Genomic DNA, 16181 nt, shown 5'->3' on the forward strand with positions numbered 1-16181 from the left:
TGCCTGCATTCTTTAAACCGAAAGGCATTTGAGCGTAATGAAAGGTTCCCCATGGGGGGGTGAATGTTGTCTTGTCTCGGTCATCCTCATGGACAGAAATTTGGTTATATCTAGAATAACCATCAAGTAGTAACATACGAGATGCCCCCACTACTCGCTGAAGTACATGGTCCATTTTGGGTAGTGGATAGTTGTCCTTCAATGAGACTTTATTGATATTTCTGAAATTAATGCACAAGCGGATCTCACCTGTCTTCTTTCGTACGGGCACCAAGTTAGAGATCCAATCTGAAAATCTGATGGGCACAATGATACCTGACTTGTACAACCTGTTTACCTCCTTTTCAATAGATGGCAGCAACTTTGGATTTATCCTTCTCAGCTTCTGTCTGAATGGTTTTTGATTGGGCTTGATGGGTATAGTGTGCTGAATTATATTGGTATCATAGGACTTTAAGTCAGAATAATCCCAAGCAAACACATCTGCAAATGAAGCCAACAAACTGATGTATTTGTCCTTGATCTTTGGCGGCAATGCTTTGGACAATTTTACCAGCATAGGATTGGCAGCTGTTCCTATGTTGACCTCTTCTACACCCTTGTTTGTTGGCTGCAATGTTGGCTTGCGGGCTACATCATCTTGATCAAAAAGTTCTTCTAAAGGTATCAAGCCTTTAGGAATAATGTTATTCTTCAACTGCAACACGTCCATTTCATTGATCTGCACTTCATTTGTACCATTCCCTTTACCATCGTCATTTTCTACATCAATTGAGGTTTCTTTGAACTTGCCTTCATTTTGCAGAAAATCATTAATCTCCTCATCATTTTGAAACACTTTCAAATATCTCTGATTATCTGGAATGGTTGGACGATGCTTGACATGGATTTCAAATTTATTGCTAGAATTCATTGGGATTTTCAAACTACTTGCTGCCTTGGCAAGAGCGTCAGCAATACTATTTTGTATACGAGGCACACATGTCAAAGTGTATTCTAAAAATAATTTTAAGATGTCTAAAACTACAGTACAATAGGCCCGCATCCTAGGATGCTTTGCTTTATACTCGCCTCTGACCTGCTTTATTACCGATTCGGAGTCGCCATATACGAAATCCTTTTAACATTAAGCTTTCTAAGAATCTTCAGGCCAGCAATCAAAGCTTCATACTCAGCTTCATTGTTTGAACACTCAAAAGCCAACTTGTAAGAGAAAACCCTCACGCTACTAGGAACTTTGTTCGGGGCAGAGAAAGGACTGCGTACCCAAATTCCAATTCCAGTGCCATGATTTCCCACTGCTCCATCAAAATCCATGGTCCACAAACCTTCTTCATCCTCTTGCAAGTGCTAGAAATCTGTTTGTTGTGCCTTGTCTACTTGCTATCCATTACTTTCAGCTGATTGCCAAACATTGTTCTGTTGTTCTTGTCCTTCTTTCTTTAAAATTTCTCTGAAATTTTCTGTTATTTCCGGAATATCATCTGCTTCTACTAACTGACTATATATATCATTTAAACTATCTGAAAACAAAACAAAAGACTCTAAATCTATATGTACATAGTTAATTGGATGATTTATGGGTTTCTCCTTGCTTGTGATCATATATTTCATTTTTTTTCCCCGATATAATTTCCTCATTTGTCCAAACACCGGAATCGTTGCATAGGAGAAATCTAGTTGTAGTGTCCCTTTCAATTTTTCTACCCAAGACCTAGAAAGAAGCATGCCAAACCTTGGAGGAATATCTGCTACCACCACATCCATCAAAACATTTTTCATTGGAAGTTGATCCAGACTCACAACCAAGTCTTTGATGAGTCCTATACATCTCACTCTGCTGGAATCAAATGAATAGAGATTGTGGTACTGTCGGGTGATGTCCAGACCAAGCTTATCAATGATAGCCTTGGGCATGAGATTGTGAGAAGCTCCGGAATCGAACATGGCATTATGTAACACAAAATCATGCAATATTAAACTGATATAAAACGGTGGCACATCGCTATCAGGAGACTCACCATTTGATGCTGGTCCAAAAATCATTTCAGGTTGATCATCTTCTACACTTACCATATCGGACATTGGGTCCAAATTCAACATCTTAGATATTTTTCCTCTATAACTGTTGTTCTTCATTATTTCAGTCAAGGGGATGGATACCTTTAACTTAGAAATTTCATTCTCTAAGCTAAAAGTGGGAGTCTTTTCTACCTCTTTGACTAGGATCTCTTTCTTTTCTTTTTCTCTTGATGCGGCTTGCTGATGTGATTGTTCTGCTAATTTTGATTTGCTGCTCTCCGGACCAACCGCCTCCTTTCCTTTTCTTTGTGTAGCTGATGAATCACTCTTTACTGCTTCAACCTCCTCCTTTTTCTGAATTGGCTTGGACGGCACATATCTGTTTCTAAGTGAATATTGTTGTTGTTGTACGGACAGAGCATTCATATATCCCCTTTGATACTCCTCTGATTCTTCTTGTAAAACAGTGTCACTTGCTAGAATGAAATCTGCATCTTTGTGTGCAGCTGAACTCACCGCACACTCTTCTTCTTTGGTAATGTAAGTAGGCAACTCACCTGGATTAAAGAGGTGGTTTTCCTCACCTATTACATTCCCGTCCTCATCTGACTCCGGTCCATGCACAAAATTCTGCTGCAAAGGTGTATGTACTGGCTGTTGTGCTGTCTGCTCTTGGGTTCACTGATCTCTCTGTCTTATTCTATATTGTGGCTGTTGCTGGCCACGGAAGTTAGGATTTCTAACTTGTGGCTCAGGCTTATAGAGCTTCACCCTTTCAAGCATCTGCTCTACCTTTTTGAGTAATTGATCCATTGAAGAAGAATCTTCCTTAACCATGACTTTCTTCTTTGCTTTCGCTCTAGCTCTCTTGGACAACAAATTTGATTCAACGCTGACCGCAATTTTCTGCACGTCTTCCATTGTGGCCGTTTCTCTCTCTCTTAATTGGTAGGCCATATCTACGTCAAAACTATCCAGAAATTTCATCATAGCTAGTCCCACGGGTGGCTTTAGATGATCTGGAATTTTGTTGTAAAATGTATTGAATTTAACACAATAATCTTGGACCGACTCACCAGCGTTTTGTTTGATTTGCTCATATTCAGCCAGAATTTGAAGGGGATTCTTTTTCACTTCCCATCGATTTAAAAATTGTCTTTGTAGTTCGGCCAAGGTAGTGATACTTGCTACTGGCAAACCTCTGAACCACTTCCTCACTTCACCTGCAAATGTCTGTACAAAGAGTCTCATTGCCACATTCTCCGCATCAATCTCATGGAGTTCATATAAGTCTGCCATTTTGTCCACATGTTGCTGAGCAGTAATGTTGTTAGGAGTGCCATCAAAAAATGATATTTTACTTTGATAATCCGCTGGCATATCATCTAGAACTTGGGGCAAAACAAGGGGTGTGAAACAGGCAGCCATCACTCTCGGTGGATTTGGCCTTGGAGGTGTTCGAGGAGTGTGCACAGTTTGTAAGGGGCTGGAAATTGGAGTTTGGGGCTGTGTTGCAATATAATTTTCAATTAACCAATTAGCTCTTTATGTTTTGAGGTCTACAAGAAATTGAGGATTGGGGACAGTATAGTCAACAGCCCTTTCAGATTTAGACTCAAACAATGATATTTCAAACCGCTCGTCAAACTCAAGCTCTTCAAGATACTCGAAAATGTCAGGACATGAATGGGATTTGAACATGAGAGTTATGGTGCTTTCTTGACGAAGGATTCTCAGAATCAAATTGGGGTTTTCGTAAATATGAGGAGGATCTGGGTTGGGATTGGCTCTGGTATATTGTCTTGAAGCCAATGTGCTATTGAGAAAAATCACAGGACACAACCAACTTACTCAGCCTATCCAATCCTAAGCTCATCATTCGGAAGCTTAGAATTATTATGAAACAAGGGGATTTGATTTCAGTTTTTTCCCCAGGGGAGTCGCCACTAGGTTGAAGGAAGGCAAAATTCAGGGTAACCACAAACCACACTCAGTCTGGTAGCTAGCCCTACCAGAACAGGAGAGGGCTCTCTCTAAGTCACACTTAGTGAATAGATAAGCAAAAGACAGTCTGAGATGACTTACAGTGAAGTATTGATCTTAGGCTAGTAAGTGAATAGGGATAAAAGAAACAATTTCTATGAATGATTGAGCTTTTGGGATGGTATGGGACCAACGGTCAGTAAAGAACAGAGAATTTAATACAAAGGCACAAATTACTTCGTGAGGCAAGGCAGGCAGAAAGTGTAGCAATTTAGTTTGGAATAACGTGGAATGGAGAGATTTCTGAGGAGTGTGAAAAGGGCATAGGAACATGAATCCTCTTCAACAGAAGAAGAACATTGAACATGAAATTTTCCCACAGGCAGAGCAATAAAATTGAATTCTACCAAATCTCACTCAGAAAATTTCACTAGAAATGAACATGAATTGAATTATGAAACATAACGAAATACATATGAAAACATAAGATACAAATTTACTACACTCACAACCACAATAATCTCATGAAACAGAGCCACTGCCTTTCATTAATTCTCTGTCAAAAATACACAGTGAAGAAACAAAGTTTCTTTCCCACAGTCTCCCAGAAGTTACAAACTAACCAACCCTTTTCAAATAGATTACATACAATATATAGAATGTGCCATGAAGAGATAGAACACCCAAGGGTTGGGGAGTTACTCAAATCATTACCAAATGGAGATGAAGAGCCAACCATTAGCTACAGGTGCAGCGCTACAAACATGACATTTGGCTTGGGTGACCGTTTTCCTTCCTTCGTCACTTGGATAGAAGTCCATTTGGAAACAAAATTCTTTAAATGTCGCCTTTGGTGTCAAAAAACCGAACTATAGATGAGCGGGCCCACTTGGAGAAGTCGCAAATCGAAATTTCACAAAATGGAAGCAAATTGGGCAATTTTTCCTCTGTGCGCCGTGCTACTTTGGGGCCTGTTTTGGGGCACTTGTAGGTGTCCAAAATGTACCCAAGTGGGCTTGTTTGAAAGCCTGTCCTGTCTACTTTATAACCCCACTAGAATTTTTGAATTTGGTGCTCATTTTACCTCCAAATCTCCATTCTCCCAAGACTGCTTCTTGTGTGCCAAAAAAGGGGCAGAGAGGCCATTTTTTGGGTGTTTTTGACCTCCTGGAGACTCATATCTTGCCAAAATTTCTTCTCCGAGCACTAGTAGTCATGATTTTCCATCCGGAATCCAAAAATGCAAACCATTCCTCATTTGGAGCTCCCGATTTTTAGCGCAACCCTATGTTTTGCCCAAAAATTTGTCATATGACCCAAAAATTCCCCAAATTTCTTGAAATTTGGGCTGGAGGTTCTCTATGGGGTTTTATGATGGGCCAAGGAAGCCTTAGCCAAGATTCGAAGCTGATCTTACTCTTTTTCCTATTTTTCCTTTCTTGTTGCTTTCCTCAATTTCGCCTTCAAACTCCTTATCTAGGCCCTTACACTCATATTTCGTGTCCTGTAATGATAAGCCATGTGTCTCAGCAAGGCAAGGTCCTCATCGGCCTTGTCCAGCAGCCTCTCCAAGTGCATGTTCATGCTCTCAAGATCGGCCTCCCGATCCTCATTGATTTCTTGCTCCAATGATGTGAGCTCAACTCTTCTCCTTTGAGCAGCTTGGCAATGCTCACGAATGTTTTGTAGCTCCATAATCACCTGCTGATCCTCTAGCTGTTTGTTTCTCTTCTCCAGGTACTTCATGTTCCAATTGGCCCTCTCCAAGTGAAGGGATAAGGCCTCAATCTCTAATTGTTGCCCCTGGATGATCTCTCTAAGCTCTGCATTTGTTGGTTCTGTATCTGTCTCATCATCATGGAGGAGAACGAATTGAGTCTCTCATTCACCTGATGGCCCTTCCTCTTGCACTGGCTCCTTACCTCTGCCCTGCTCCTGTGATGCTGATGTCGGAAATGAGGCCCCTTCCACCCTGGGTGGAGATAACACTTGCTTTGCCGCTGCAAACAAATGTCTACTACCTCTCTAATAGGTGATGAATACTGGCATAGTAGTGGTCTCGTGGTGCTCATACTGATGTGAAGGGCCACCTATCTCATGCTCTGCCTCTAATACTACTTGTGGAGTGCTGAAGAAGTCACAGGAGATGAAGTCCTCCCAAGAAATGCCCTGCAATCCCAATTGATGATCCACCAAAATCCGGATAAGAGCAAAGTGATAACACTGTTGAGCTGCTACTGAGGGGTCTTATGCTGCATGAAATTTTTCATCCTCTTTATGTTCCCACAAATGAAAAATGGGAGGTTCATCATCCGCACCCTGTTAAGGTGCATGAGAAACTTAATGTGATAGGCATAAAGGTGAGAAAACCTCCCCTCACAACTAAAGTACTTCATGATCAATTTCATGAGCGGAGCATACTCATCTCTCAAAAATCTGAATGGGAAAACTCTCGTGAGCTGACTCAAACAACTGGCCTTAATGTAAGGCTCATAATTATGTCTCTCCACCTTCTTCTTCTTATGCCATTGTTCTCCAACATTTGGTATGCCTATTTCCACTGATATGGTTTTGGGTGTCAATGTGAAAGTGACCCCAGCCAAGACAGACTGATCTCCATGTAGGTGAAGTGCAAAAAGACAGGCCAACTCATGATGAACTCTGACATTTGCCACCCTTTGACAAAATTCGAAACATGCTAGGTACTGGAAACATGACATAGAAAGAGGGCATGTCTGCAACATAGTGAGGGTGTTTGGCTCATCTCTAACATGTTTTCCACTCCTGTGATGTCTCCTGGGGGCCTATTCTCCTAAAGCTGTATCACTGTGGGTCTCCACCTCATACTCTGATGAAACCTCGGATGCCATGGCTGTTGTTTATAAACTGTATTTAGGCTGCCCCTTTGATGATGGTAAGCTGGGTGTTGTTTTGATATCTGCCACCAAGGGGGACAATGAAATAAGGGAGTATTAGGAGGGGAGTAATGAAATGGGAATAGGGGTTATAGGAGAATTTTTTTTGGGGATATGTAGGGGGTTTTGGGTATTTTGATAGGGTAGGGTTTGGGTTTTTTGGTATGGTAGGGTTTTAGGGTTTGTATTGAGTAATGGGAGGAGGGGTAAGGGAATATGAGTTTGGTAGTGTTAGGGTAGTGATAGTAGGAAGAATGCGATAGGGGAATAAGGAACAGGGGTAGGGAAGGGAAAATACCTTGGCAGCAATAACACTGTTACACAACCCTAGCAAGATGATTTCTTGGTGTATTTTTGTGGTTGCTTTAAGAAATTTTTGCATTCAATCACAGGCATGAAACCATCATATCTTTAACAAATTTGATGCACAAGTGAGTTTAGGTAGCCTACCTTGCAATTAGAATGTCTTCACAAAAAATTTGGGTGAGTTTGGCAATTTTTGGGCGCTTTGTCTCTGTGCGCCGCGCACAAAGCCTAGTGTGCCACGCGCAAAGCCCAGTGCACCGCGCGTAAAGCCCAGTGTTCCGTGCGCAAAGCCTAGTGCGTCGTGCTATTTGTAATTTAACACTGCAGGCGGGATTTGTGTGCGTCGCGCCCTGTGTGTGCGTCGCGCACCTGAAACCTCCTCAAACTGCTCCAAATCGCTCAATTTCTCTCTCAAATAGTTTGAAATGCTCTCCCAAGCACTTCGTTGCACAATGACTTGGATTCATGATGGAATTTTTGTATATAGGCTTGGAGGTCATGTTTTAAATTTGGTTTTTAAAAAACCCACTTTCTAATGTCCTGTTTGGCACCTTTTTCATTGATTTTAATATAACCCTGATTATCACTTTTTCTCTGAATTTTGGGCTCAAACGATGAAATTTTTGACACTTTTTGCGGGGATTGCATGACAGAGCATTTGGCCATAGAAACCATGACTGCACCTGAAGAAATCAACTGTAGACCCCTTTTGAAAATTTTGTCACCAATAGCATTGTTTGACTTTTCTTCAAAACAGAGTTTTGAAGAACAGTCGAAGTTTATCAATATGATGATGAAACTTTGTAGATCAATACTTTGCAAGAGCATCACTCTGGCCTGCATGGCTTTACTGGACATATTTAAAGATCAAATTGGTCAATCCCTAGACCTAATGACCAAAAATGACTTTTTTCCATTAAACGACAAGACCATGACTGCCATGGACTTTAGTGATTATTTACAAAAGACCCAAGCCAGCAGGAACCAGACATGATGGGAAATGACTAGCATGACCTTTTCCATCAGATTATGGCATGCCCCTAGCGGAATGCAGCTGAGTGAATGGAGTGGGACACAAAAAAATGAAATGCATAAAGAGTTTTGATCTCTGATGGAGGACTGACTAGACCGACTCTAACAGACACTTATGGGCATGGATTAATGGGGGGATTCAATGGAAGTAGTGGGTTAGTTCTGTGCTTCTATCCTCTTGATATCTTTTGGATGTTACCCTTGGATCTTAGTACCATGGGATTTCTCTTACTGACCATTGGGTTTTGAGGCGGTACTACATGGGAAACACTTATTTTGGTTGTGTGGTCCCGCTTCCCTATCCACATATATCACTCCCATTCCGTTTATTATAACCCCATCCATCATCTTTCCCACCTGGGTCCACATAGGGTTAGCCTCCCCTTCCCCTTTCCAACATCTTGGGTCAAGCCTGAAATGATGCACTAAAGGTTGATATAGTTGAAAAGAAAATGTAAAAGCATAATTGGCCACATTCAACATGAAAATGTACAACAAAATGAAAAATGTGGTTGGGAAAAACACATTTAGCACATCGGAAAAAACCAAATGCATGAGCTCTACTTCATACCCATGGCCATCACCATGGTTCCTATAGGCCCTAGATAAGCCTCCTTTATCATTCAAGAATCCATGATTGCCCCAACCACTGGTGGGAAATGAGTTGCCCTACCTTAAAAGCGGTATCCATTGTTATACCTTACACATCATGCTCTTATTCTTTGAACCCCAAGTAGTAAATCAAGGAAAAGTCATAAAATGCAAAAGGAATATAAGGAAGGGTGGAAAAATCAAGGTCGATGTATCTCATACACCACGTTTTCTCCCTCCTATGCATTATACACCCAAGTGTGGGATTCCCTTTACTACTACCCTTGTACCCCGACATGTGGCCTAGGATTGCCCCTTTCATTCCATACTCCATTCATCTCTTTAGCACATGCCACCTATTAAAATTATTCAACTGTGGTCAATTTTCACTTTGGGCATATCATATGATTAAGATAATAATTTCAATAGATTCCTCTTTTTGAGAGGACCAAAATCGACCTAAATATCACCTCATTTGGACAAGCAGAAGTTGGTTTTTGAATTTATGCTCCCACTCATGTATATTGGGTCAGGTTGGCATCAACATCAAGTGGACCCTCATGGAAGCCTATAAATAGAAGAAACCTCAATCTCATTTGGAGACACATTGATCAATTCATATTCTCTTCTCTTCTATTGTCTTAGTTCACATAGGTATGATGGAGAAAGTTCGCACAAAAGTCTGAAACTACAAGGTTGAAGCTCGCACAGATCTAAGGTTTCTATTTCTCGGACGTATGCACATAATTGAGTATTTTCAACCCCAGACGCACGCACTGAGTGGTCAAGGGTGTGACTGGGAAGTCTCAGTCACTTTCACATAAGCTTGAAGGGAGCATCTAGGGTTTCTGAAGTATATCGGGCAGTTTGGTACCTAGACGTAGGTACAAAGTGGTCAAGGGTGCAACTAGGTAGCCTCAGTCACTTAAACAGTAGCCTGGAGGGTGTGTCTGGGGGTTTGAGTAATATCTAAGTGTATTTTTCCCCAGACTCATGCATATAGTTCACTAGGGAGCATCCGGGACTGTCATATCACTCACATAGCTCCTCCATGCATTCAAGACTAAAAGATGAAATTTCATTATTATGAAGACTCCACTCAATGACAACAATGTTCATCAGTTGACTACAGATAGTGATAGTACATTATGGTCCTCAAGATCAGGGTTTTGAGTATAAGCATTATTAGGTTCATTTCATGGATGTCATAGTTGTTTCACTGGTTAGTTGCATAGACAAAGACATGAATCATTGTACTCCATTTTGCTGAATAATTTGATGACGATCTAAGAATAAGAATAGTTTGAAAGGGTTTTCCCCATAGTGGGTTTTTCCCTGGTCTCAGACCAATCCTGGTGTCTCTATGTGTGCATGATTTTCTTCTATTGTTCCTTTATGTTCCGTTGCATTGATGATAATGATGTTTTTATTTCTACATAGTTGCATATGTTGATGAATAATTATGTAAATATGAATAATGTAATGATGATATGGGGTGAACTTAATGTGTTAATGAAGAAATGCAATTATCTAAGCAAAGAACAATATAGCCCTTAGAAAAATTAACATGGTATCAGAGCTGGGCTGAAGAAAATCCATGGAGATCACCCCAATGATGACACCATTGATGGAAGCAAGAAGAGGATGGTGGAGACCTAAAATAATTCTAGGGTTTGAAGAAAACCTTAGACAATTTGTGTATTAGGGTTTGATGGATATTATGAGGATAGGGTTTGAGATAAACCCTGGATTATGGAAAATATGAGATATGAAACCTAGTATGGTCAATGTGAAAATCCTCAAGCTCTTGTGAAATATTTGATGAAGCCCGAGATGGGATAATCCCTAGTAGGCTTGGTTTGTTGATTGAAGGCAATATTGATATGTACATTAATGGCTCTTGAAGGTTGGTTCAAGAGGGAGAGGATCACCTCTCATTGAAGATAAGTATCTATTGACTTATGATGATTCTTACTTTTGTTTAGACTTATGGATTTGATTATTATGTTTATTATTTATACTTCCTGCATATGTATTTGAGTAATTGAATATTTCTAACCTCCTTGATAAGATGTGATGAGTGGATCCTTCTTGAGGATCATTTGAAATGTAGGAATGATGGCTAGAATTGGAAAAGGTAAAAGAGGCACTATATGAAAAGATATCAAAGTTCCACAAGCTTCCTATGTCTAATGTAAAGGTGCACAGGTATTTTGGATACCACAAGGTATGCATGCTATGTTTTATTTCAGTTGTAACATTGGATGGCTAGGTAAGCCATAAGGTATGATGAGAATGTATATTTCTTTAATGGCTCATACATGCATGTGAAAGTGATTTGGATTCATGGTTCTTATGATGAAATGGTTCACTTGATATTGAACAAATATCTTACATTTTAGACATGATGAACTTCTTGGTTCTATGAAGCCACTTAATATTGGTTCTTGATATATTGATATACTTTATGTTTGGCTAACATCTATCTGGTGGATATCTTGATTCCATAAAGAAAGATAGCACCTTGAATCTAGTAGAAGATATTCCTGACACTTGACATGATGGATTTCACATTTGAAGGCTAGCTCATTAATTCTTATACATAATACTATTGATAATGCTTGTGATAAGCATGATGAAAGAATATGGAAAGAGAAATTGTCACTCTTGTTGTTTTGGTAAATTTTTATTGAATTACCTAACTTGATCCTATTGATAATGATAAGCATGGTAACCATGATGATAGAGGTATAACTATGAGATTGATATTCTAGATCTTTTTACTATGGTCATGTCTTGATGTGATGAGTAAATATGGCATATGGTAAAACTTAATGCCCTAACTTGATGGGTTGACTTGATAGAAAGTGTTATTGTGTTCATGATCTTTGAAATATGATGTTACATCTGTTTGATGCCGTAACCACTCGACTCTAACCCTTGATGAAAGATTGATGTCATGATGTTGATGACCATGATGGATATATGTTTGATTTTATGATCTAACAGATCTGTTGTTACATGACATTAGTATAGACAAGTTGATGACATGAATGAAGAGGAATGAAGTGGATTCCCATTCAGAGGGAGAATATCTCCTTAATATTCTTACCCATTACCATTTGCATTATATATTCTGTATTGTTGAAGTATGATTGATATGCATTTGACATTGTTGAATTGTATCAAAGTTTTGATTTGAGATAAGTGGAGTGTGACTATGGGTCCCAGTCACACAGATGAAGGCCTATGGGTGCAACTATGACTGTGGGTGCAACTATGACTGTAGAACACAGAAAAATGAAGTATTGTGCATGAAATCAAATGTTCAACTAGAGAATGTCAGTACTACAGATGTTTTGTAGATAACAGAAAGATCTGAAAGTAGGAAAATCTTGAATGTTTGCTATATTATGAATATGTAGATTGAACTTGTGTTTGCAGGTAACGGGATACATATAGGTCATTATGTTTAGACTTTGTGTTCACCTGGAGAATGTCAGTACTATGGATGTTTTGCAAATAATAAAAAGATTTGAAAGTAGGAAAATCTTGAATGTTTGCTATAATATGAATATGTAGAACGAAATTGTGTTTGTAGGTGACCGAGATACATATATTTCATTATGTTTAGACTTTGTGTTACAAGATTTTGACTAGATTTGGTTGACTAATATAGATTATTAATGTTTGGAGTTGTCACATGATGCTTGAAAATTACTTAGAACTTAGACTTGGTGATTAAGATATGTTTTGGACTACAAATATCTCTACGATAACAAATTTGGTTTTGATATGGTGATTAATGGTTCAATTTGAAGACTGATGATTCTCCTTGATGACAATGATATATGAGCATAATGACTTCCAATGACTTATATGGGTATTCGAAAATGGTTTGGTATTGGCCTCCTTGCTCCTTGCACAATTGATAGTTGTGATTCAATATGAAGATAGAACTTGCATATCTAGTGATAGAAATACTTGTATTATGATTATGAGAATGACTTGATGAAGTTTGGATTGGTATTGCATGATAGATGAAAAACTTGTTGGCATGATAATAAATGAAGTAAAAACTTGATTTGAGCTCTACCTGTCACCTCGTTGAAAGAATTGACACTGTGATATTGATGACTTTAATAATAGTTTTGATTTGGATTCTAAACTTTGATGAGCTAAATTAGTTTATTTGATTACACAATATTGATTTATGAAAGGTTGGACATGTTGGTTTGGTAAAGTATTATGGTTGTAGTGAGAATTCCATAAAACAATCTCCCCAATCTAGATATGTATTGATAGTTATCTGGTGAAGCCAAGATGATTTATTGATCCAAACCTCTACTTCATAAGTGTTCCAAGACATGACTTTGATTTTGGTTATGTTTTTATACACTGATGGTCTACTCTTGACAGGTGATAAGCCTAAGATAATCTAAGTAAGAGGGAGATGGCTTATGAAGCTCAAAATGATGTATCATGGCATGATGAATTGATTTCTGGAATTTGGGAAAGAAATTCTATATTGCAAAGCTATTGAAAAATGTTTTTGAATAATGGAAATGCAAATCCTTGGATACTCTGATTGAATTACAAGATGTTGTGAAGAGATATTGTTAAACTTGACTTGGAAACCGACAATTGATTGAAGCATTGATGTTCCATTTTTGAACATCTGTCCATATATATGATGCACATAGAACCTAAATAAATTCTTGATTGAGCTGCTTCACTCACATAGAGTTGCCATCAAGCACCGTTTCAGGATATTTGCATGAGATGATTTATTTTTGAGTATGAGATATTTCTCCTATGATATGTGAATGATAGAGATTATTGTTGATGAGAACAAATGAGTGCTTCCTTAATATGAGATTTTCCATGATATTATTGATGAAAGGTCCATAGCTTTACACTCGACCGAGATTGAGTATGATGTTGCTAGCATTGTTAGCTATGAGGCAGGATGTAGAAGCTCCTTATAGATTTGTTTGACCAAGATCTGAATATGACATGGATAAATTACGATGACAGAGAATACCATACACACACACACACACACACACACACACACACACACATATATATATATATATATATATATATATATAGTTGGGACTGAGATACTTTCATATATTGAGTCAGTGCAGTTGTTTGAGAGAAGATTAAACTTGTGATTGACACCTCCTTGAGAGGGAGGATGATTATGGTATCCTTTTGTTATTTATATGATTATTTATGATCTAACATGATATTTGATTTGATGTCTTGTATGAACAGGAAACAATTCTTATTGAGACAAACATATACCAGATTTGAGTATGATGAGAGCAACATTGATCGAGGACACTGAGCCAACTCTTCCTCCCTGTCTAAGCTCCAAGGGTGAGGAATTGAGATAGAGGGCTATTGGGATTGAGGGAATTCTGGACAATAGGATATGATCCCTATTTGTTACCCATAGGGTTGGAGATGTTGCCACCCTATCTTCATATGGTCAGATAATGTTGATCCCCTATCTGGTCTTTGCATAGTATACCCCAGTTGGCATCATACCCACAAGCAAGGTTGTAGAATTTCCAAAAAATTCTCTACAAATCTACCTCTAAGATCTATGCAAAAAATCTGACTATAAATTAACTCGATAATGCAATATACCAAATCAAAATACTATAATCTACTTCTACTATCAAAATTTCGGAAGCTTAAAGATCGAGCTGAATCAGAGTTGAACACATATAACCATAATAAGAATCAATGCACATGAAACACAGAAGAATACTCAGGGGAAAGCCTCAGCTAAAAACCCCACTATCTGTATTATCATACAAGGTGGAAATACATCAGAATTATACAAAGCCTTAGCTCTCACAGCTAGCCAGCTCTCAGTATAATCCTCTTGGATGCTCACAGGAAATCTAAGCTTCTTACAAGCCTTCTCCTCTGCCCTCCAAGCTCCTATTTCCTTGCACAGTTCCTCTGGGATGATCTCCTTCACCCAGTGGAACACTGCTCTCACACACTTCTCTAACACACTATCAGAACTGCGCAATCCTCAAGGAACCCTTCCTTGACTGCATGGATGAGTTTCCTTTATAGGAAAACACATGCAACTGATAGTAACCTGTCCTTCACATTTAGCTCAACTAGGTCTTTCTCAGAACAAACATGCGTGAGTCAATGATGAGAGAATCTTCAATTATCTGGAGTACACTAGTTGGATGCATGCATGCATTAACTGACTGAAGTCACAATTAGTTCCTCAAATGGTTTGGCACTAATTTAACTAGACTTAACTCAGTAAACTGAGCTAACTAATTACAACTCAATCTTATCTCCTTAATTAAGGGATAATCTCCTTAATTCAAGGGATAACTGTTGCATGACTTCATAAAGACTTCTAACTTGAATTTCTCCAACTAATTAACTCAAGATGAATTAATTAATTATTTTTCAAGCAGCTGGTGAGACTAAATCCGAATTTTAATTATCAATTTTAATTCAAGGACAAATTAAAATTGGAATATTCTGGATTCTATTTTTAACATTTCTTGTTTCTATTTTCAACAAAGGCTTGTCGGGACTACCACTCCCTATTTGGCCAATGGGTTGAGAATGTATTAGGGTGTACAGCCCAAGTCAATTATGATGCAGGTGTTCTACCACAAGACTATTCAAGGTCATCGATGAGAAGTTCAGTAGGAAATAGGATGGGTTGATATAACTCTATGTGGTTCTGGGTTGAGATTGATCTCCCTGACGTGATCCCAAGGTTGAGATGTGCTCCCCTATGTGTTTGGATATCATGTTGCTTGACATGGCGTGAGAGTGTCCCATAGGACCTTCCCCACTGTCATGGACATGAGGTAAGAGTGTCCATTAGGACCTTCCTCATTGTCATTGGTTTGTAGGTGGAGACGTTCTCCCCGATGACATGCTCTCTGATGATGATTGGTGATGAGATTCTGGGTAGTAGCCTGCTAACAAATATTCTAGACCATAGTCGGATGACAAATTCTTCTTCTTTTAGATTCAAGAATTTTTAGCATATGAGAAGGAACAATCAAGAGATAATCAAGAATAAGAAAGGGATAGATCGAGATGTACATTGATTATTTGTGATGATGAGATACTTGAGATGATCATGGCATGATGACTACATGACAGAGATGATAAGTGACGATACATGATGACACATGAATGGCATATTGGTTGATGAACAAATATTGGTAAGTGGAATTCTCCCTAGTTGAGAGGGAGTGTTAAAATTATGCAATTGTGGTCAAACTCCACTTTCAATAGCTCTTATGATGAACATAATAATTGGAA

Source organism: Pinus tabuliformis, chromosome 2_1 (assembly GCF_031772625.1).
Source record: "Pinus tabuliformis cultivar Carrire ecotype Pingquan chromosome 2_1, CPIR1, whole genome shotgun sequence".
In the NCBI taxonomy this organism is placed as follows: Eukaryota; Viridiplantae; Streptophyta; class Pinopsida; order Pinales; family Pinaceae; genus Pinus; species Pinus tabuliformis.